This window comes from Homarus americanus, unplaced genomic scaffold (genome assembly GCF_018991925.1).
Source record: "Homarus americanus isolate GMGI-L3 unplaced genomic scaffold, GMGI_Hamer_2.0 scaffold11022, whole genome shotgun sequence".
Lineage (NCBI taxonomy): Eukaryota > Metazoa > Arthropoda > Malacostraca > Decapoda > Nephropidae > Homarus > Homarus americanus.
This window is the reverse complement of record NW_024737068.1, coordinates 13,388,668-13,414,723: the sequence shown is the minus strand read 5'-3', so window position 1 is coordinate 13,414,723 and position 26,056 is coordinate 13,388,668.

Genomic DNA, 26,056 nt, shown 5'->3' with positions numbered 1-26,056 from the left:
GTGGAGCAGGGAGGGAGATGTGTGGAGTGGGGATGTATGGAGTGGGGATGGAGATGTGTGAAGTGGGGAGGGGTGGATATATGGAGTGGGGAGAGGTGGATATATGGAGTGGGGAGAGGTGGATATGTGGGTGGGGAGGGGCGGAGGGGGGGGTGAAATTGTGGAGGGGAGGGGTGAATATGTGGAGTGTGGAGTGGGGGGGTGAATATGTGGAGTGGGGAGAGGGATGAGTGGAATAGTTTAACCTTAGGTTAAACAGCACCCATGTCTCAAAGCCCAGCTTCTAACACATCTCTCATTGCATTAAAAGTGAATCCTCTGTGTCTGACTCTATCTGGCCATGATGCCTATATATCCGGCCACACACACACCTCATGAGTATACCTGACTCTCCGTGACCTCGCACACCTGGCACTCAACACCTGGCTAAGATAATTAACCCCCTCTCCCGCCTTCGTCTGGGGTTGCGATGTTGTGGACGAACCCTATCCTTATCTCATGCTTCAGCCATTACTTGACGAGTGGCCGCTGATCGATGGTGTGGAGGGGGGGGGTGCCGTAAGGGATATGGGAGGGGGTGTGGAGGGAGGAGGAGGAAGGGGGTCGTGTTGTGGTGCCAAGGCTTGATTGTCAGAATTAGACATTGTTGAGAGCTGTCTTTGTGTGTGTGTGTGCGTGTGTGTGTGTGTGTGTGTGTGTATGTATCTACGAACACAGACTCAACAATGTCGCATCAAATGTCATATATTCCTGACTTCAGATTGATCCCATCCTGGTTTGTGATAAAAAGAAGGCGGGGCGGGGTAGGGTATGGGCGGGGTAGGGTATGGGCGGGGCGGGGCGGGGGCGGGGCGGGGTCGGGGCGGAACAAAGTTGGAGTGAGACGGCGAGCGAGAGAGATGGGAGGGACGAAGCGTAGTGAGGCGAGGTGAAACAGGACGGGACGAGGTGGGACGAGACCGGGAGGGGACGAGACCGGGAGGGGACGAGATCGGGAGGGGCGGGGCAGAGGACCAACCCTGGACGGTGGGTAATCCGTGTCGCTACCCCCCACGCGGCCATCGATCCACCAGCAGTATTAAAGTAATGGTAAACACTCTGGTCCACGTTAATTATCAACACTGTAAACACAACTTTATTGATCAGTCGTTACACATGGTAAACGAGAGCTCAATGTGTTCCTTCGTGACAAAGAACCTTGTTGTAAGATGATTGTGTTGTGAGTCTCGGTCCTTTTATTTGTGTCATCATCAATAACCGTGTTTCTTCTTCTTCTTCTTCTTCTTCCTCATCCTCATCCGCGTCTTCTTCCTCCTCCTCCTCCTCCTAGGGTGTAGAGGGCAGGGTGTAGTGGGCAGGGTGTAGTGGGTGGTGTAGTGTGGACAGTGGGGCAAGTGGTGAGAGCAGAGTGTGGAGAGCAGGGTGTAGTGGGGTAGGGTGTGGGGAGGGTGGGGTGTAGGGCAGGGTGTAGAGGGTGTAGGGGTGTAGAGAGCAGGGTGTAGAGGGTGGGGTGTAGTGGGCAGGGTGTGTAGTGGGCAGGGCAGAGAGCAGAGTGTAGAGAGAGCAGAGAGCAGGGTGTAAAAAAGGGCAGGGTGTAGTGCAGGGTGTAGAGGGCAGGTGTAGTGGGTAGGGTGTAGAGAGTAGGGTGTAGAGGGCAGGTAGGGCAGGTGTAGTGGGCAGGGTGTATAGGGCAGGGGTGTAGAAGGGGCAGGGTGTAGTGGGCAGGGTGTAGAGAGCAGGGTGCAGAGAACAGGGTGTAGAGGGCAGGGCGCAGAGGGCAGGGTGTAGTGGGCAGGGTGTAGAGAGCAGGGTGTAGCCACGGAGGTATACTATCGATAGGGCTCAGGTAGTGTAACTAAGTCAATTACCCGATAACACTGTCACCGAGGCCTCCTGACTACCACCTGAATGTTAACTACGGGGTCGGGGGGAGGGGGGTGGAAAGGAGGTGGAGAAGGAAACAAGGGTGAAAAGGAGGGAGGGGGGAGGAAAGAGGGAGAGAATGATTGGTGGGAGGGAGGGAGGAGGAAAGGTGGAGAAGGAAAGAGGGTGAAAAGGAGGGAGGAAGAGGAAGGAGGGAAAGAAAGATTGGTGGAGGTGGAAGGGAGGGGGAGAGGTGGAGAAGGAAGGAGGATGAAAAGGAGGGAAGGTGAAGGCGGAGAGAAAGATTGACGGAAGAGGAGGAAGGCGAGAAAAGGAGAAGGAAAGAAGGTGGGATAGAGTGAGAGATTGATCAAGCTTAGGCTCAAATTAGGTTAGATTAGGTTAGGTTAGGTTAGATTAGATTAGGTTAGGTTAGGTTAGGTTAGATGCAGTTAGGTTAGGTTAGGTTAGGTTAGAACGCATATAGTGTTAAGTTAATTCCAATGAAAGCGAAATTAATGAAAACTGAGGTTCTTATCGTTCTGTGTGGCGAGGAGGAAGATAGGGTGGCAAAGGGGAGGAGGAAGATTCGTAGCGAGGGAGAAAAAGGAGGTACGTGGCGAAGAGGAAGAGGAGGAGGAAGAGGAGGAGGAGGAAGAGGAGGACAGAGACACGTGGCGAGGAAAAGAGTGATCTTAGTACATGGGAAGACGCTATACTCACCAGGTCACCTTCGTTCACCTGTTCCACCAGAGAGGTGATATCATCGCTTAAAGCACTACAAGAGAAATGCATCCACACACCTGTCACAAAGTTACATACAGTCACATGTATGTACAGTTGACATGCATACACCTACATGCATAAAGATGTAACTCATAAAACACACAATTATTTAACAAATACTGTACATTAACATGGTTATATAAACACACACACACACACACACACACACACACACACACACACACACACACACACACACACACAGGTGTTTTACGTATAACATATAACACCGGGAGGGAAGAAAGGCATGAGGGGGTGAGGGGGGCGTGGAGCCACAATTAAGGGCAGTGTGATACCTGGTACTACACCTAATTTACAGCTGCCTTTGTTGGGAGCAAAGACGCCGATATCATTACCGCCGCCGGCCTCTTACAACACCACCACCGCCAAACAACAATACCACCACCACCATACAGCACCACCGCCAAACAACAATACCACCACCACCATACAGCACCCACCGCCAAACAACAATACCAATTTCCACCACCACTATACAGCACCACCACAAACAACAATACCACCACCACCATACAGCACCACCGCCAAACAACAATACCACCACCACCATACAGCACCACCGCCAAACAATAATACTACCTCCACCATACAACACCACCGCCAAACAACAATACTACCTCCACCATCACCATACAGCACCACCGCCAAACAACAATACCACCACCACCACCAACACAAACACTCATTATAGCAACAATGACGCCCACATAAACAATAACAATAATTAATGATTAGAAAATCCGTTCCTGGCGTTACACACACACACACACACACACACAAACTGGAAGACACAAACGACCTTGAGAAGATGGAATTCTGGATGACTATTGACAACCATAATCCCGGGCGGAGCGAATTTACCTAGATGGCGTGCTGGATGTTAAGGGGTTATATCGAAGTTTAAGGGTTCGTATCAGGGGTTTAATGAGGTATAACCCCTTAAAATACCCCTGATATAAACCCTTAAGGTTGTCAGGACAAACGTCGGGATCAGGTTTCCAATTAGATTTAAATGACCCGAGTTTTATGAGAGTAATTTTAAAAGTTGATGAGACCTACATGATGGAGGACACGCACACACACACACACACACACACACACACACACACACACACACACACACACACACACACACACACACACACACACACACACACACACACACACACACACACACACACACACACACAACACACACACACACACACACACACACACACACACACACACACACACACACACACACACACACAACACACACACACACACACACACACACACACACACACACACACACACACACACACACACACACACACACACACACACACACACACACACACACACACACACACACACACACACACACACACACACACACACACACACACACACACACACACACACACACACACACACACACACACACACACACACACACACACACACACACACACACACACACACACACACACACACACACACACACACACACACACACACACACACACACACACACACACACACACACACACACACACACACACACACACACACACACACACACACACACACACACACACACACACACACACACACACACACACACACACACACACACACACACACACACACACACACACACACACACACACACACACACACACACACACACACACACACACACACACACACACACACACACACACACACACACACACACACACACACACACACACACACACACACACACACACACACACACACACACACACACACACACACACACACACACACACACACACAGCCTCCTCCTGGCACTCAACTTCTAATAAGGCAACAGAAGCAACCCAGCCGGACACGTACTCCCACTGAGAGTTTCGACCATTAGTCTTGGAGCTGAACCCATGAATCCAGAAACCACCAGGGTCCTCAACCACGCAGTACTGACGAGGGATTCTACCCATACTGTATACGTTTGCAATCCTTCTATTATACCCCTAGTATATACGTTTCCAATCCTTCTATTATACCCCTATTATATTCGTTTCCAATCCTTCTATTTTATCCCATTATATTCGTTTCCAATCCTTCTATTTTACCCCCATTATATTCGTTTCCAATCCTTCTATTTTAACCATACTATATACGCTTCAAATCTTTATATATTGCCCATATTATACAGTATACGCTTCCAATCGTATCCTAATCCTCTATACGCAGTGGTAGGGGTAAAGAGTGGAGTGGGGGTGAGGGTGGTAGAAGGGGAAGAGTGGAGGTAGGGGAAGGGTGGAGGTAGGGGAAGGGTGGAGGTAGGTGGAAGGAGGGTAAGGTGGAAATGAGATAGGGAGGAGGAGAGAAGGGTGAGGGGTGGGATGAGGCTGTTCATTGGTCTTTTAACATTATTTAGCCCACATCATAACCCTTCACAACCCTGATATATGTCATCCGCCTAGCCCCCCCCCCCTTCCCTCTTACGTTCACAAAGGACGACTGTTCGATCTTTTGACACAAATTAACGTGGCCTCTTATGCCTCCTTTGTAGTCGCCGTCTAGTTCTGTTATTAAAGACTATAGTTGTGGGTTAGGTGACAGTAAGTACAGTTGATCTTAATAACTATGAGGAGAATGGATTAGAGTTTTTCCTTTTTTTATTGTTTTCTTTTGATGATTGTGGTGATGGTGTAGAGGCTCTGTTACTTGTCCTGCCAACGGGAGACTATCACCTGCCCTATTAACATTAAAGACCCTGTCACCTGCCCTATCAACAGTAAACATCCTAATACCTACCATATCAACATTAAAGACCCTGTCACCTGCCCTATCAACAGTAAACATCCTATTACCTACCATATCAACATTAAAGACCCTGTCACCTGCCCTATCAACAGTAAACATCCTATTACCTACCATATCAACATTAAAGACCCTGTCACCTGCCCTATCAACAGTAAACATGTGGTAACTCACCCTACTGACAGCTGTAATACTAAAATCACTCGTGCCAGACTCACGCCCAATAATCCAGAGGAGGAACGTGTCATAACATGCACTCAAACCAAAACTGAAATCGTTCCATGTGAGAGAGAGAGAGAGAGAGAGAGAGAGAGAGAGAGAGAGAGAGAGAGAGAGAGAGAGAGAGAGCAGTTAACGAGCGGATACCAACTCTGTCAGAAACGGACGGACGGACTGACGGCATCACTCCAATGGGGAAAAAAGTATTGACAGTAAAATTAGAAAGTAAATATCATCTAGAAACGAAAGATAAGAGAGAGCGATAGCAAATACACCAATAAATGAGAATGTAAAATAAGAGAGAAGAAAGTAGAGAGGAGGAGGATGGAGAATATGTGAGAGGAGAGAACAGAAGGGAATGGAGGGAAGGAAGTAAGAGAAGTAGGGAGAATGAATGAAGGAGAGAGGATGAGAGCAGGAGAGATGATAGAAGGAGAAGGACGAGGGATGAGAGTGAATGAGATGGGAAGGAGTGAGGAGGAAGAGAGAGGAAAAAGGAAGAGGATAAGAGGAAAAGAGAAGGAGGAAGAACGAAAAGGAAAAGAAGAGAGGAAGAAGGATGAGGATAAGAAGAGAGAGGAAGAAGAGAGGATAAGATGAAAAGAGAGGATGAAGGAAGAGAATAGGAGGAAGCGAGAGAAAGAAGGAGGAGGATAAGAGGAAAGAAGAGGGAGGAAGGCCTCAGGGAGAGAGTTTTAACGACCAATATTTCAACGTGCAAATCTGGCCAGGCTGGAAGAGTCAGCCTGCGGTCATCATCGTCCTGCTCATCTGGAATTTTGGAATACTAGTGGGAATATCCATCCACCGTTCTTGGAATCTTGGAATAAGAGTGGGAATCTTCAGTCCACACACTTGGAATTTTATAACACTAGTGAACAATTCTCAGCCAAACACTTGAACTCTCTCATATAATATTTAGAACTCTACATCAAGTTACTGTGAATCCTGGAATAGCTGTAAGAATCCTTGACCAAGCTTACTGGAATATCTGGATCAGCTGATGTCTCACATTCCAGGAATATACATGGGAATCACGCGGCTGGTTAACGTTCCAGGTTCCAGGAATATACATGGAAACCTCAGGGCTGCTTGAAGTCCTATGTCCCAGGAATTCATATGGGAATCAAAAGTCTAGATACGATTCCAGACTCCAGGAACATGGATGAGTGACAAGTTTAGCTAAGATTCCAGATTCCAGGAATATGCATGATTCACAAATTTAGCTAAGATTCCAGATTTCAGGAATATGTATGAGAATCACAAGTCTGGAGAAGATTCCAGATTCCAAGTTTCAGGAATGCACACCGGAATCCAGGGCCACTTGGACTGAAGCCTGGACTGTGTACACATTCACACACACACGCAGACATCCCAGTGTATTAAAACACACGTGTTTACACAGGGATGAGGAAGGAGAAGTGGGAGAAAGAGCCAACTGAAGGAGGGAAGAGGCGGTGGTGCGATAAAAGGTGGAAGATTGAAGGGAAAGAATAAATGGATGAGAGAAAGAAAGACCGAAGCAGTAGGAGGTAACGTGGGAAGAATAAAAGATGCAATAGTAAGAAAAATGGATGACGAGAGAGAGAGAGAGAGAGAGAGAGAATAGGAGATGGCAAAAGTGAAAAGGGAAGAAATAGAAAACTCAAGTGAAAAAGAGGAAGAAGAAAATCAGGGTACAAAAGAAAGAAAGAAAGAAAGAAAGAAAGAAAGAAAATAATTAAAGTAGAAAGAAAGATAAAAGAAAATTAAAGGAGAGGAGAGGAGAGTCAATTATAATCCCGTATCAATAGTTCATCAAAGTCAAGTGTGTGGTGGTAGGTCAGGTGTAGTGGTAGCTCAGGTGTGTGGTGGTAGGTCAGGTGTGTAGTGGTAGGTCAGGTGTGTAGTGGTAGGTCAGGTGTGTAGTGGTAGGTCAGGTGTGTAGTGGTAGGTCAGGTGTGTAGTGGTAGGTCAGGTGTGTAGTGGTAGCTCAGGTGTGTGGTGGTGGTCAGGTGTGTGTGCAGTGGTAGGTCAAGTGTGTGAGTGGTGGGTGAGGTGTGTAGTGGTAGGTCAGGTGTGTAGTGTAGGTCAGGTGCGTAGTGGTAGCTCAGGTGTATCTCAGGTGTGGTGAGCTCAGGTGTGTGTGGTAGTGAGTGGTGGTGGGGGGTGACGGTGGAGGGGTAGGGAGGGAGGTGGTGGAGGGAGTAAAGAGTGATGATGTAATAAGAACAGATTCAGATAAACAATAAAACCGGAGAGATAAATACAACAGTAAATAATAATAACAGCAAAAAGTAGTTAAAAAATGGTTTAAAGCACAAATAGCAATAAAATATACAATACAATAGAATACAATACACGTAACGATCTTCCGCCGCTCCTGAACATTGGCGGAAGTAATACGCTAAAAAAAATCCAGTCACAGTTAAAGGCCCTATATTATTTCTCTCGTCGCCTTCCACTACTTCCGGGAAAAAAAATAATATAAATAGAAATAGAAAATGCCAGAGGAAATATTTCAATGAAGATAAAGCAATAAAAATTCTTTTGATGGAATTCCCGCCATGACTGAGGCCTAATTGAAAATTTAGTTCCGAAAGTCCCATGTAGATAGCGCGTCCTACGGTAGCAACGGGTGTATGTTTCTATCGATTATACTGTAACAAGTGCTAGCTAACACCTTATAAACAACGTATAATCCAATTGGTCCTACGAAAACAAAAGCTACCTAATTATTAATAAACGACATAAATCCCTATACGTTATAAACAAACATCGACTATCCAATCCTTTATATACGGCGTAAAATATCCCATTGGTTCATACATAAGTGTTTAGATACCCTTTTAAACCCTTTGTTGATGAAAGAGCCTCGCTTGACTACATGCTGATGAATGTTTACTTACTGTATTGATCTTGCCTACTTGTAACTGAGTGACTCCCTAGGTCGTGCTTATAAAAGTTTGTATTCCCTGTTGACTTAATATAGACGACTCGACCTTCTGTTGACTTCATACCATCTGAATCGGTATGGGAGATAACACTCTATTATGGTCTTGGTGTAAGGAATATTTTCGACAGTCTCTGGAGGTGATAGTCACTTAAAGGTGAAGTTTTAGTCCTAGCCGATTTGTTCAACGTCAGAGGGGGACTCGCCATAACTTAAGTTGAATAAACAAAACAATGATAAGTTATCGACCTCGCTGAAGATATTCTTCCTGTGAGAACTTATCCCCCAAGTACGATGACTTAATCTCTTGAATACGATGACTTAAATTCGTAAGCATAATGACTTAACTATCTGAGTGCGAAGACTGAACTATCCGAGTACGAGGATTTAACCCGTGAGTAAAATGAGATTCTACTCAGGGGGTTAAGTCAACGTACTCCAGTCATCGTACTCAGGGGAGTTAAGTCATCGTACTTAAGATGAGAATATAGGAGGGGAGGTTAGGTTAAGTTTGGTTAGCTTAGCTTAGTAAATCTTTAGTTAAAATAAGCTGAGATGTCTAATATCCAGACGATCCGTTCAAAGTTATGGAAGACGAAGCGAAGATAACAGTCACTCGGCGTGTGAGAAATGGTTATTAATTTAAGGCTAAAAAGGGACTTATAATTGTCAGAGGGGGTTAACGTTTCCCAAGAGGGTGACGTGACGCAGATCAAAGTTAAGAGAGAGAAAGAGTTAGCATTTAATGATGGAAGTCTACTAGGGGCCAGCCATGTTGGGGAGATCTGATATGCCAAGGGAAGAGGAAAGGTGGCGAAGGAATATTGCTTTCGATTGCTTGGGATATCTACTTTTGTTTAGTGATTTATGAGGGGAAAGGGGGAAGAGGGGAGAGGGGGAAAAGGGAAGGGGAGGAAGAAGGAGAGGGACAGAGGGAGAGGAAGGAGGAGGGGGAAGGGGACGGGAGGAAGGAAAGGGACAGGGAGGGAAGGAGTGGAAGTAACAGGGGGATGGGAGGGAGAGGGAGTGAGGATGAGGAAGGAGAAAAGGGAAGAGGAGAAAGGAAGAGGAGAAAGGGGAGAAATTGGGGGGGTGAGGGGGATTTATATAGAGGTTTATGATACGTGGATGAGTTAGGGTTAAAAGGACATAACCACCGAGACCTACAAGGTTACCACAGCAACAACAGTTTCAAGAACAACAATATGTACAGTATATATCAGCTGCCACTAAGAGAGCCCAGGTTCTCAGTTGGCTCAGCCATGACGATATCGTTAATATTATCCAATCTGTATCTGTAATTTTCTGCCTAAATAAACTGTTTCAATATCAATGTCAACAACTTGAAGGTCAATAAACAACAACATCAACAGCACTCACCTCGACCAAACCAAACATCAGCTCACATCACTACAGCAGGATCAACGTTCATCTTGGTAACAGCACAGCAACAGCGTCACCGTTATTAGCAACAGATCAATAACGACAGGCCCAACTATATTAATAACCAATAACAATAACAACAGTAGCAGCAATAAAAACAAGTGTCAGGAGGAGGAGGAGGAGGAGGACTATCCTGAAGGGAGGCTTAAAGTAGCGAAGGTTCCCCCACTTCCTTCCTTCCTTCCTTCCTTCTTACCGGCCTCCTTCCGTTAGTCCCAGCGTCAGTAGCTGCAACCTCCGCACCCTGCCTCCTGCTGACTATGGCACGTGATAGAACCTCATGCCTGACGTCTTACCCCTAGTAACAATGACCATCCACCTTTCCCTTATCCACCACCCATCACTCCCCTTCTTACCTCTCTTTCCTATCCTTTCTCCTATTTATCAACTACTCTCTCCTACCCCTTCCATTAACTATCACTATGAGCGCATAAACAAGATATTAAAAAAGTATGACTCATTTTATATAGTTAAAATGCTCGTTGTCCCCCCTGTGTGGCCGCCCTCTTACTGCTGGAGGGGTTGGGTGCGCTGGTCTGTGTCAAGGTGTAGCTGCTAATATACATGTACCAGACTTCTTCACCACAGTAGTCTTTAGATGTTCCTTTCAGTCCTCTGTTATCTTCATGTTTAATAAATTCACCCATTGATTGAATAGACAGCAACACATAAAACACGTATTTTTACCTCACCCCTTCCACCGTCTCTATTAATCATATACCTCAACCCTTCCACCGTCTCTATTAATCATGTACCTCAACCCTTCCACCGTCTCTATTAATCACGTACCTCACCCCTTCCACCGTCTCTATTAATCATGTCTCTATTAATCATGTACCTCAACCCTTCCACCGTCTCTATTAATCACGTACCTCACCCCTTCCACCGTCTCTATTAATCATGTACCTCACCCCTTCCACCGTCTCTATTAATCACACACCTCACCCCTTCCGCCGTCTCTATCAATCCGACAGCCTGCTACACCCACAGTCGATCAATCTTAATAATTTACAATTTAATTACAGCGTTATGCACCTTGGCCACAGATGCTCACTGAAGCCACCAACTTTACTCTCTCACAGATCTCATTTTCTGGCCTCTTACGGTAAGTACGCACTGCTGGAGGCTGCCAAGGGTTAACTTTGTAATTTACTCATTCAATGACCTCCCCTTCAGCTAATTTCACTGCTTGTATTTCTCGCTGGTGACTTTTACCATAATTGTATCAAACGCATGTTAGGTATAATGTTCCAACTTCCACCATCCAACCGCACTTAAGTTAGTTTTAGTGAGTGTAGCATCGGCCACTTCCCATCACCCGCCTTTGTATGAAGAAAAAAATGCCAACTAACATTCAGTAATCTAGCTAAAAATTGTCCACTGCCACTTTCTCCGGAGGTGTTTTGTCCGATGGGATTGTATCCACGAATAATTATCCAGCATGTTAGTTCATCTATCCACCACCACAACCACTACTACCACAACCCATCACTGCCCCTACAACCACCCTCCACACACACACACACCCACACACACCCTCTTCATGCTCTACCAGGCAGGACTGTGGCACAACTCTAGTTTCCCTTCCAACAATAAATACTCACCTAATTCCCCCCCTCGTACACTATCTCACATTAACCTCCGCTTTAACAAGGTTCTCACAATTTAATGCCAATAAATTCTCTCTGGCTTCCAACTCTTCCTCAATACCCTTACCTTCTACGGCCATATAATAATATGTTTCTTCCATCATCTATATTATTAGAGATCACCTGAAGATTACACACCCTAGCGCTAATCTAACCCCAAGTACCGTCACTTTCATAGTGGTATATATCCTCACCCGTCACCTCCATAGTGGTATATATCCTCACCCGTCACCTTCATAGTGATATATATCCTCACCCGTCACCTTCATAGTGGTATATATCCTCACCCGTCACCTTCATAGTGGTATATATCCTCACCCGTCACCTTCATAGTGGTATATATCCTCACCCGTCACCTTCATAGTGGTATATATCCTCACCCGTCACCTTCATAGTGGTATATCCTCACCATCACCTTCATAATTGGTATATATCCTCACCGTCACCTTCATAGTGGTATATCTCCTCACCGTCACCTTCATAGTGGGTATATATCTACTCACCGTCACCTTCGCAGTGGTATATATCTATCACCCGTCACCTTCATAGTGATATATCCTCACCCGTCACCTTCATAGTGGTATATATCCTCACCCGTCACCTTCATAGTGGTATATATCCTCACCCGTCACCTTCATAGTGATATATATCCTCACCCGTCACCTTCATAGTGGTATATATCCTCACCCGTCACCTTCATAGTGGTATATATCGTCACCCGTCACCTTCATAGTGGTATATATCCTCACCCGTCACCTTCATAGTGGTATATATCCTCACCCGTCACCTTCATAGTGGTATATATCCTCACCCGTCACCTTCATAGTGGTATATATCCTCACCCGTCACCTTCATAGTGGTATATATCCTCACCCCCTAACTCATTAAGTCACTCATAATCGTTTAATATCATCAACACATTTAATTAACTTAACATATCCTAATAAACGTAATTGTCTGGTCTCCTACAGGTGGGTGCTGGTAGTGAGAGGCCGCCATGATCTCCAAAACTAACGCAGGTGTTGTCATCGATAAGAGGGGTCGTCTTTAACACCTGAGGTAAATGCAAATAGATATAAATTTTGGGTCAACTGAAGATTAGCACCTTAGACAGTTTCACCTGATGAGTAAACACCCTAACCTAACCTAACCTAACCTAACCTAACCTATCCTAACCTATCCTAACCTAACCTAACCCTAACCTAACGTTCTAAACAAATCTAAACCAAACCAAACCCCCCGAAAAAGTCTAACCTAACGCTAACCTAATCTAACCCGCAGGTAGCGATATGATGGTTAATTATCAGGTTAAATAAGCTTGAGAAACTAATCTTCAGGTGACCTCATTTATTTTCTCCTAACCATTATCTTACTTGAATATTGTTTAAGTAAGAACTAAGAACTCGTTGACGCTTACTAAATGTAGTTAAAACGGTGAAGCAACCTACAGCACCAACACAGCAACACCCTCCAACTCCCTGCAACACCATCCAATTCCCTGCAACACCAAAACAACAGCACCATCCACCTCCCTGCAACACCAAAAATACAACACCCTCCAACTCCCTGCAACACCATCCAATTCCCTGCAACACCATCCAATTCCCTGCAACACCAAAACAACAGCACCATCCACCTCCCTGCAACACCAAAAATACAACACCCTCCATCTCCCTGCAACACCAAAATAGCAACACCCTCCCCCTACCTTCTCCTAGTAAAACACCAAAACACAACCCTCCCCTCCCACCTCCTTCGGTAATATGTCTCAACCTCGTCAGAAGCCCCCCCCCCCCCCCCCCCCCCCCACAGTCCTCCTCCTCAGCTATGCAGGTCAGCTCTCTGGATCGTGGGCTCGACCCTGTGCACCACTTGCAGTTTACATGGAATCAATTTGTCGTATATTTCAAATGGCATCATCGTCAAGGAGAGGAGTAGAAGGGGGAGTTAAAGTTGGGGGAAGGATGAGGAAGAGAAGGAGTAAAGAGGATGATGGGGGGATAAAAACTAGGATTGGATGTTGAACGCGTTTATTTATGTGCTGTTATTATAGTGTTATAGACGGCAGTGTTATGGATGATACACTTACCACCTGGCAACACACTTCTACCCAGATCCCTCACTTACCTTCTGACCCCACCCTTCAGCTCATGACAAAAACTCTCAACACCAAACCTAAACTCCTGACCTTTGACCCCACAGGACCCTGACGTTATGAAGAGGCAGGTCACAGGCCAGCTATAACTCACCCTTAAACCACAAGTTTCTCCAATAAAAGTTGGGGTGGTGCTGAGTATGACTGGGAAGGGCTATGTGGAGTGGTGGTGGGGAGTGGCTGTTGGGTGTGGCTGTGGGGTGTGGCTGTGGGGTGTGGCTGTAAGAAAGTGATGGAAGACGGGCGACGGGGAGTGGCTGTGGGAAGGAGCTGTGAGGGATGGGCAGTGGAAGAGGGCATTGGGAAGAGGGAAGGGTATTGGGGAAAGGTGGGAAAGGGCGTTGAGGAAAGTGGAAGCGGTGGGGAGGGGTGTTGGGTAAGGATGGTGGGGAGGAGCGTTAGGGAAGAAGGAAGGACACATTTGTAAAGTGGAGATGGTGGGGTTGGGGGAGTGGTAGGGAAGGGAGTTTTGGGGAGATAGTGGGGAGTAGTTGGGGGGTGCGGGGACGAGGGAGGCAGAGAAAAAAGTGGAAGATGATTCGTGGTCAGGAGGAGGAAGATGGTGGAAGTTGATGGAGTAGAGGAGGACAGGCAGACGCAGGGAAGGTGGACGCATTAGGTGGTAGTGTGGATACAACATCTAATCAGCAGAGCTCTCACTTGCTTCACTAAAGCACCTAATGATCTAACTTGCGAAAGAGAGTCGGTGTGTGGGTATTGCGGTGGCTAGGGGTGGGTGTGTGTGGGTGTGACGCTGTATGCGTGTGTGTGTGTGTGTGTGTGTGGGTGTGACGGCGTGTGGGGTGGCAGCAGGAACAAAGTCTCGGTGAAACTCATGAGACACCCCGACCCATGTGTGGTGGAGGAGGACCCGTGATACACAGTCACGTGGCAGGAACGAGAGTGCATCCCGGTGTTGTGGCCACAGGATTACACGGCGGCTGAGGGAGGCCGTCACATGTCCTACTGATGGTGTTCCTGTAGAGACTAAGTCGCGCTCTATGTAGAAGGTGTCTACAGCCGCCACCAAGGGCAGCTGTAGACCACCTTCACCTGGGAGATACATAACTAAATATTTATCAAGTGTTTCCAACAGTCATTGGTTATCAACAACACAATTTCACTTCAACAGCAAACAAGTTTATAAGCATAAAATTGAGTGGAAAAAACCCCACAAGTTAATGACTTCTTTCTTAAAAAAAAAAAAAAAAAAAATTTATGGCAGCAGTAATCACTCATCACAAAATAAATAAAATAAAATCAATTAAATTTTAAACGAGGCAAAGAATCACCAAGCTCGACAGAGGAGCTGCCACAAGAAACTACAATACACGTTCACAAGCAGATAAACTCAGTCTGTAGTTTAACAACTTTGTGTAAATCTGATTTCATAACTTCAGTAGGTTCAGCAGTGACCACCAACACCACCTCTCCTGACATAGTTTACACTGTTAACTAACTACCTGACCCAACGATATCGCAATACTGTACTAACAACATTGAACAAGAGAGACAATTCTGTTGCTAGTAATTGATATAGACGTAGACGTTGTTACATGTGAGTCACACACACACACACACACACACACACACACACACACACACATGATTACAACCATAAATGTCGAGTAAAACAAACACTTCACCGTAAGAGTTCTCTTTTTGTAATGGTATATTTATAGTCTATGTTGATCATGGGTCAAGGGTGAGCAGCGGCAGTGGAGTGTGGAGGAGGATGTGTGGAGGAGGATGTGTGGTGGAGAGAACCGTCAGTATCCATTAAAGGTTCACACAGTAATACCTTTTCCGCCATACGATTACCCTCGTGTTCTTGTTCACCGTTTATCCGGCTTAACACAACCACCTCCATCTGACCTTGTTCAACTAATACTCTTTAATCCAACAGCATCATAAAGCCGCTGTCAGTCAAAGGGATTCTCTTCAAATATTTACATCACTGAAAACCAAGAGCGGTTCAACGATTAGCGGCCATTAATGATTTATAGGAAATTAAATGTTACAACTGGTCCACTTCCTAAACACAGACGTCGTCAACTAGATAAAAAAGGAGATTCGAATAAACTGATTTTTGGTTTACCTTAGGATTACCCCTAACCTAACCTAACACTAACCTAACCTAACCTAACACTAACACTAACACTAACCTAACCTAACCTAACACTAACCTAACCTAACCTAACACTAACCTAACCTAACCTAACCTAACCTAACCTAAACTAACCTAACCTAACCCCCAGGTAGGTTTACTTACGACAAACCGAATGACTTGCCAAGAATATATAAAACTGGGTCTCTTGATGTCGAGGTAATAATGTGGAAGGATAACGTCAGGTAACATCACTACCTTGAAGCTATAATTCCAAGTATTCCTCCTGGTGGTGCTGGAGGTGTCACTCATCTCTCCTTCAGCAGCACCTTCACTCGACGTCTCCTGCAGCTCTTCATCTGGCCTGACGTTGCCAACCACACTCCCTCACATCAGCAGACTCAATGTTCCACACACATCCCCTTACCTGACTTGAACTGACTTAACAAACCACCCACATTGCCATATCTAATCTGACCCGGCTCCAACTTGAACACGCCATCCACACTTCCGTATTTGACTTGTGGATCCACGCACGGTACCTGACCTGACTTGAGATGCCCATTGACCCTCCCACACACACACACACCTTTTGGGAAATGACACTTTTCCAATCTTACCTCAGTTATAGACCAATGTGTGTGTGTGTGTGTGTGTGTGTGTACGTGCATCACTATTTTACCATAAGAACATCCATGGGTGGGGGTGGGGTGGGGGTGGGGAGGGACAACACCCGAGGCAGATCCAGTTGTGGGAAATCTGTCATCAGCAAAATTACTTTCCCGGAATCCCAAATATCTTCCCCGCTGGTTGTCGTGTCTCTCTTTATCTCCCTTCCTCTTCCACCCAATTTTCGCCCTCTCCCACAATCCCCATCCCCTTCCTCCTACTCTCCCTCTCTCTCACACCCTCAGGCCCTTCTCACTCTCTCACCACCCTCTCTCTCACACCCTCAGGCCCCTCTCACTCTCTCCTCTCTCTAACACCCTCAGGTCCCTCTCACTCACTTTGCTCTCATTCTATCACGCTCTTACTTCTTCCTCTCAATCCAATCCCTCGAACACTCCTCTCCTACTATCATTCCCTCATTTTATCAAATCCTCACTCTGCCATACTCCATTCTCCCTCACTCTCTCCTCTAATTCTATCTTTCCTCCATTCTAAGTCACTCATTCTTCTATTCCTCCCTCAATCTCTCCCCTTATTCTACCTCTCTCACTCTCCTAACATTACCTAGCTCCCTCTCTGTCTCACTCTCCTCCATTCTTTATTTCCCTTCAACCTCACTATTTCTCTGTCCACTACTTCACTCTCACCTCCCCCCCCCTTTCTCTCACCCACTCTCTACTCTTCTCTCTCCCTCACACTCTCGTCCCTGGGAAGTAATTCATCTCCATTGTTCAGATCAAATCTATTCATCTTCATGTCATTTATCTGAACGAGGCTCCTAGGGCGACCCTCTCCCTCCTGCCTCCCTCTTGTCTTCCTTAACCTCTCTCTCTCTCTCTCTCTCTCTCTCTCTCTCTCTCTCTCTCTTGTTCAGGAACAAGAGGAGGAAGAAACAGGAGGCGATGGGAGGGTCTGGGGGGGAGGGGGAGGAGAAGTGCCGTGGAAGGAAGACTTAGAAGTAATACTGTTTTGTATGTTATTATTATTACTATTTGTTATTGGTTTTATTTTTACAACAACAACAACAACAACATTAATAATAATAATAATAATGATAATAATAATAATAATAATAATAATAATAATAATAATAATAATAATAATAATAATAATAATAATAATAATAATAATAACAATAATAATAATAATAATAATAATAATAATAATAATAATAATAATAATAAATTATTATCATTTAGTAAAATTATTATTATTACTTTCATTATTTTTTATTACTATTGTTGTTTTATGTCATTTTACATTTTCCTCTAGGACTCTAGGTATTTAACATAGGCCTGGCCACACAAGACCCTGGCCACACCTCTCACACAAGACCCTGGCCACACCTGTCACACAAGACCTAAGGATGAGGGAGGGAGAAGGAAGGGAGGTGGGGGGAGGGAGGAATGAAGAGGGAAAGAGGACGGGGAGGAAAGAAGAAGGCGAGGGACGGAGGCAAGGTGGAAAGGGGAGGAGTGGACAAGGAAAGGGGGAGGAGGGGACAAGGGAAGAGGGAGGGGAGGGGACAAGGGAAGAGGGAGGGGAGGGGAGGGGAGGGGAGGGGATTACCATAAGGTTTAATTAGGAAGCCAAAATATAGGCGAATAGTTTAGACCGACCAATGAAATACGACTTTTATCAGGGTTCATTAATATTGGCCAATCAGAACGGGTATTATTGTTGTCATTGTTTGAAGTTTTATTCTCTGTGCTGATGTTTCTATGTATTTGTTTGTTTTGGTATTATTGTTTGTCATGGTGTCTATATTTCGGCTACACCATATATTATCAGAGTGTTTTATTTATCTCTCTCTCTCTCTCTCTCTCTCTCTCTCTCTCTCTCTCTCTCTCTCTCTCGCTCTCTCTCTCTCTTTCTCTCACACACACACATTTCGCATGAATAATGTTCCTCATATGTTACAGTATTATGAGGTGAATCACTGACTTGATGCCTTTACAGATTCATTTTGTGTGTGTGTGTGTGTGTGTGTGTGTGTGTGTGTGTGTGTGTGTGTGTAAGAAACAGGGCCACTGACTCAGAGTGTAATGCACCGCCATCAAAGCAGATGGAGTGTGAAGGAGGGCATTGAGTAAGAAGGGAGGGGGCGTGATGAGTGTGATGGAAGGCAGATGGAGACATGGTAGAAGTGTGAAGGAGGGCATTGAGTAAGAGGAGGGCGTGATGGTGATGGAAAGGCAGATGGAGACATGGTAGAGTGTGAAGGAGGGCGTGGGTAAGAGGAGGGCGTGATGGAGTGTGAGGGAAGGCAGATGAGGACATGGTAGAGTGTGAAGGAGGGCATTGGGTAAGAGGAGGGCGTGATGGAGTGTGATGGAAGGCAGATGAGGACATGGTAGAGTGTGAAGGAGGGCATTGGGTAAGAGGAGGGCGTGATGGAGTGTGATGGAAGGCAGATGAGGACATGGTAGAGTGTGAAGGATGGCATTGAGTAAGAGGAGGGCGTGATGGAGTGTGAGGGAAGGCAGATAGGGACATGGTAGAGTGTGAAGGAGGGGCATTGGGTAAGAAGGAGGGCGTGATGGAGTGTGATGGAAGGCAGATGAGGACATGGTAGAGTGTGAAACTGAGACAGCAGTATTAGAGGGGGGTGTGACAATGTGTAAAGGAATTCGCTGAGTATGATAAGGAGTAGGAGTAGGAGGGAGGGAGGTGAGGGAGTAGAGGCCACGATAAGTAGTTCTGTCACCATAGTACTGGATCAGCGGAGTGGTTCACACATCTGACTGTACAAAAGGTATAATGGGGTCACAGATTAACACTTAGGAGGTCATATCAGGAGGTCAAAGGTGGTTATTATACTGATGCTGAGTGTGTGAGTGAATGAGTATGTGTATGTACAGAAGACGTTAGTTATGTCTTTACAGGACCAGAACTCAATAGTGTTACAACTACAATTGGCAGTTTATCATAAAATCAGTCCAAATTTCTTTAGAATTACAAATGGCAATTAATCACATTCTTATACAGTGTGTATGTGAGATTATGCAACATGAATTAGAGTGTGTGGTGTTGGCAGAGGAGAGGGAGGAGGGAGGGAGGAGGAGGAAGGAGGAAGGAGGAAGGAGGAGGAAGGAGGAGGAGGAGGAGGAGGAGGAGGAGGGAGGAGGAGGAGGAGGAGGAGGGAGGAGGAGGAGGAGGAGGAGGAGGAAGGAGGAAGGAGGGAGGAGGGAGGAGGAGGAGGGAGGAGGAGGAGGGAGGAGGAGGAGGAGGAGGAGGAAGTGGTGGTCCGTCTCGTGTCATTATCTGTGTACCGTCAGACAGTGAAGCAAGAGCCGGGAAGCCCCTGTATTATCCCACCTAATCTGGGCAAAGACACAGGTGTTGCTGGGAGGGAAGGAGGAGGAGGAACGGAAAGAAGGACAGAGAGGGAGGGAAGGAGTGAGGGGGAGGAAGGGGGAAGGAAAGAAATAGAAGAAGAGACAATAAGGTGGTAGTGGAAGGGGAGGTAGGGGTAAGAGGAGGGTAAAAGGGAGGAAAGGAGGGATAAGAAGGGAAAGAGGGAGGTAAGGAGTAAGGGGAGGGAAAGAGGGAGGTAAGGAGTAAGGGGAGGGAAAGAGGGAGGTAAGGAGTAAGGGAGGGAAAGAAGAGGGAGGTAAGGAGTAAGGGGAGGAAGAAGGGAGGAGTAGAGGTAGGGGAGGGAAAAGGGAGGTAGGAGTAAGGGGAGGGAAAGAGGGAGGTAAGGAGTAGGGAGGATAAGAGGGAGGTAAGGAGTAGGGGGAGGAAAGGGAGGAGTAGGAGTAAGGGAGGGAAGAGGGAGGTAAGGAGTAAAAAGGGGAGGGCAGGGAGGTAAGGAGTAAGGGGAGGGAAAGAGGGAGGTAAGGAGTAAGGGGAGGGAAAGAGGGAGGTAAGGAGTAAGGGGAGGAAAAGAGTGGTCTTCTGCTGGGGGAGAAGGGGTAAAGGTGGATTGTCCTGGTGGTGGTTGACGGGGAATGAGTGTAGGTGTTTGTCCTGGGTGTTGCTGCATGGGAAGCGTCCAGCTGGGTGTACGGAAGTTGAATCTCTATTTCTCTCTCTCTCTCTCTCTTCCTTTCTTTTATCTGTCTCACCTTTCTCTTTAGTTCTACGGTTTACTAGACGAAAAAGGAGATGAACAAAGAGATAAGGAAAGTCGGTAAAGAAGTAAAAAAAAAATGCAGTGAGGTGAAGAAGTCAACAGAAAATCTAATGAATGAGGAGAGAGATTAATAGAAAGACTCCTCACGTACGTCTGACGAATGATAGCCTGGCGAAGAAGAATTATTTAAGGCTTATGGTGAAGGCTGCACAATGGCGAAGAGAGTCAGACTTCCAAGTGAAAGATGGATCGAGTCTGTGAATAAATTTGTTAGGGGTCTCTTTAAGGCTCTTCCTGGAGGTGCTATGGCGGGGGACTCTTTGAGGTCTGTGTGTACGAGCTTTTGTGGTGTATTAGCAGGCAGGGGGGCAACTGTGGGCAGAGGGGAATACTGTGGGCAGGGAGGGGGACATGGAGGCAAATGTGGGTAGGGGTGAACTAGAGGCAACTGTGGGCAGAGGGAAATAATTGTGGGCAAAGAGGGGAAAATGGGGGCAACTATAGGCAGAAAAAGGGAAATGGAGGCAACTGTGTGGGCAGAAAGGGAAATAGAGGCAACTGTGGGAAGAAAGGGAAATGAAGGCAACTGTGGGCAGAGAGGGGGGGAAATAAGGGTAACTGTGGGCAGAAAGGAGGGAAATGGGGGCAACTGTTAGCAGAGAGGGGGGAAATGGAGGCAACTGTGGGCAGAGAGAGGGAAATGGTGGCATCAATCTCAACATAAGACAAGACTTTGTGTGCGGAGTAAACAATGTAGAGCTGTTCGTTACTGTGAATCATTATTCCTTGTCACCGTCAGAGAGAGAGAGAGAGAGAGAGCTAGATGTGTGTGTGTGTGTGATGTGAGTAGTGTGACTGTGTGTGTGTGTGTGTGATGTGAGTAGTGTGACTGTGTGTGTGTGTGATGTGAGTAGTGTGACTGTGTGTGTGTGTGTGTTATACAGACTTATGGCGATAATTTTTACCCTAAAGCCATTCTATGTAAGACTGATTTTTAAAAGTATTAAAATTACCGACAAATAATAAAATTAATGAAAAATATAAAACTACTAATATATCAAAATTACTGAAATATATTAAAATCAACGAAAAATATGAAAATCACTGAAAAAATATAATTACTAAAAACAAAAATATAAGAGAGAACCACAAAATAAATTTAATGAGTTTCACGCACGACCGAAAAGATCTGCAAAGAGAGAGAGAGAGAGAGAGAGAGAGAGAGAGAGAGAGAGAGAGAGAGAGAGAGAGAAAATAAAAAGTTCCCTCACAATGAAAAGTTGTTTCCACTGATTACTCTTTCTGCAATTTTTCTCCAAGTTTCAACATTGGAAGAAAAAAAATATCAAAGAAATTAAATGATAATGTGGTCGTCTGTTAATAATTATGATGTACCAGTTGTTGAAAAAGGAAATAAGAAAAATAAAAGTAAAGGAAAATAAGAATAAAAAGGAAGAAAAAATAAAGATAAAAAAATTATTAAAAAGGAAAAAGAAAAAAAGAAGAATAAGGAAAAAAAGATGAAAAAATAAATAGAAGAAGAAAAAAGAAAAAGAGTAACAACACAAGTCAGTTAATTTTCCTCACTCACAGTTCTATTATAATGAGAGAATATTTTTACCAGGTCAACATAATCACCATCTAAAGAACACAGTAAAATAACATCAAACAGAACACGACACAACATATCTGTCCTTAGATGTTCTCTTGCACTCTCGATTTTTTTTTATTATTTTTTTTCACTTATTTAAATTGGGTGAAAATGCGTAAATATAAGGCTGGTAACTGAAGGGTGGAGGAGAAGGTAACAGCGGGGAGTGGACGGTAACAGCGGGGAGTGGACGGTAACAGCGGGGGAGTGGACGGTAACAGCAGAGTGGAGCGGTAACAGCGGGAGTGGACAGTAACAGCGGGGAGTGGACGGTAACAGCGGGGAGTGGACAGTAACAGCAGAGGTGGACAGTAACAGCGAAGTGGACAACAGCAGGAGTGGACAGTGGCACAGCGGGGAGTGGGCGGTAACAGCGGGGAGTGGGCAGTAACAGCGGGGAGTGGGCAGTAACAGCAGAGTGGACAGTAACAGCGGGAGTCAGACGGTAACAGCGGGGAGTGGACAGTGGCGGCGGTGGACAGTAACAGCGGGGAGTGGACGGTAACAGCGGGGAGTAAACGGTAACAGCGGGGAGTAAACGGTAACAGCGGGGAGTGGACGGTAACAGCGGGGAGTGGACGGTAACAGCGGGGAGTAAACGGTAACAGCAGTAATGGGTAACAGTTTCTGGGTGAATATCATCATTTACTGAAGAATAAAATAAGTACGTCGATTAATTATCTACACATAAAACCAAACACTTCAATCTTTGGCTCAAATTGTGTGGTGAGAGTTTTCAAACCCACAACAAAATTATTATCCAAGAGAATATTTCAGCAGAAGAACGCGACACATTTGGTTATGGTTTCAAGACAATTCTACAGAGGACACATTACACTATTATAACACCGTCAGTAGAGTCATCCTTCGCCGTCAGGATGAGGCAACGTATTGGTGATGTAAGACAGGGTACACAGAGGGTGATGTCGTATTCAACACACACACACTTCAACACGAGACCCTGAACTGACATTGAACTTGTGTGAAGAATTCTAAACGCGACTCTTGACAAAGTCTTCGTTATCGTCAGTTTCATCTGATTCCTTAAAGACTGTCAACACTACCCAATCAAACGAGGATAGATCTGTGCTTGTGGACAAAGTTGATTCTGATAACGGAGCCCAAAAAGTCAGGTTTAAGTATGGCGAGGGGGGGGGGGGGACTTCACCATTTTTACACATACTATATAATAATGTCCAAGAATAAGGTCAGAGCGAGAGACATCCTCGGTGTATTTCCCAGGATCGTGTGTCCTTATACATACTGTACTGTATAACCAAACCACTAATAAACAAAAATTCGTGTAGAACTCTATTGACAATAACGATACAACTTCCTCCATACAATTTAAATAATGAATAATTCAATTTAAATATCATAAAATGTCAACTTTAAATAATACATATGTATATTTCCCTATTTTTTACCTTCTATCCCTACCTGTGCACCACACTCGACCCCTCAGGTACGTGTCATACTCCAAGTGCTGCACCTGGCGTCACGTTTATCTTAACACGTCTCACCAGCACACCTCGTCGTCCACGTCTCAAGCCTGGACGAGAAATCCGCAAAAACCCGGAAACGTCCTGATCAGTGAGTGTCGGCGCATGAAGGACACTGAAGCTCAGGTGGCAACAGTGCTCCCGGAAAACCGATAAATCCAAATACAATCACCACTATTTCTGTGTTTTCCGCCCCAAAACGTGCGGGTAGTGCGGGCTCAGCGGAAACCTAGCCGAACAACGACGCAAACCCGAGGCAGGGCAGAGTCCCGCCCAGGCTGACCACACACTCTGAGTATATCGTTCAAGACCTAGACGAAGTGTATTGACGACTAGTATACAGTGTCATGATGGGTGTAACGCTGTCACAAACGTAAACATACGCGGCTGCGATTCCCAGATATACACTCACGATGAGTGTCACGCTCTCACAGACGTTACGACCCGGCATAAGGTCACCTGATCCCTATGGCCAGGTGAACTAACAATGAAGATATATATTTGTACTCACCGAGGAGTCCATTTCTTCCCGTCCTTACCTGAAAAAAAGGAAACAAATTTTATGAGTATATGAGAGGTGTACACAGGTGGAGACCACAGGTGAGGACACACGCACACACACACACACACACACACACACACACACACACACACACACACACACACACACACACACACACACACACACACACACACACACACACACACACACACACACACACACACACACACACACACACACACACACACACACACACACACACACACACACACACACACACACACACACACACACACACACACACACACACACACACACACACACACACACACACACACACACACACACACACACACACACACACACACACACACACACACACACACACACACACACACACACACACACACACACACACACACACACACACACACACACACACACACACACACACACACACACACACACACACACACACACACACACACACACACACACACACACACACACACACACACACACACACACACACACACACACACACACACACACACACACACACACACACACACACACACACACACACACACACACACACACACACACACACACACACACACACACACACACACACACACACACACACCACACACACACACACACACACACACACACACTTGAAGACACCTGAAGTACACTATATAATAAGTTCATTATCGACGGCTAATAACTTGCATTTAAAAAGAAAAGATCTTCAAACGTTAAAATATGAACTCCAGTGACTGAAAGAGACAGTAAAGCCATTAAGTTTTAAAAAAACCCAAAACATTAGAACTATTTTATGATTTTCACTAATAATTTTGTCTACTAATTACGAGTTCAGAAATAATTTAAATATATGATGAAATATTTAGGGTCGAAACCTCGGGTGAGACGCTGCTTCCCTGCACTGTATATATTGATGTTGTTGTGTATATTGTTTTAAGACAACATACACAAAAAATACAGGAATTTGTTGTTTTCTATCAATAAACCTACACATCGATCAGAGCGGAGACTAAATGTAATTAAAATAACACTAAATTAAGGAAAGTTATTTGGTAAATGGCGTCTCTCTTGTGAACAGCTTAATTCCTATGTGTAAACAAACTTTTACTGAAATAAAACGATTCATGAGTTACGCAACTGAAACCTAACTCTGATGGACGTATGCAAAGTCAGACGGCTGTAAGGGACTGACACTGAGAGGAAAATTAAAATGGGATCTCGTGTAAATTAGCCCCCAGGTTTGGTTAGGTTAGGTTAGGTTGTTTAATTAGTAGGTGAACTAAGCTGAGGTTAGGTTAGGGTGTTTAATTAGTAGGTGAAATAAGCTGAGGTATCTAATGTTCAGGTGACCCCAAAAATTATACCAAGAACATTGAATTTCCACTCCAGTTCGTCTCAACCTGCGAGGAAAATATTCACACGCCAGGTGCAAAATTGTGTCTCTCCTGGGCAGTGTTGAGGCGGGTGACAGTGGACGTCCCCCAGCAGGAAGGTCATTGTTGGTTCCTGAATCCCCGGCACCAACACTCTCACGGGCGAATATATAACTCCCACCTCCGCCCTCATTGTCCGTGTCTCTAGTGCCAGTGCCTGTAGTGCCAGAGTTGAGTGGTAGTGCCTGTAGTGCCAGTGTTGAGT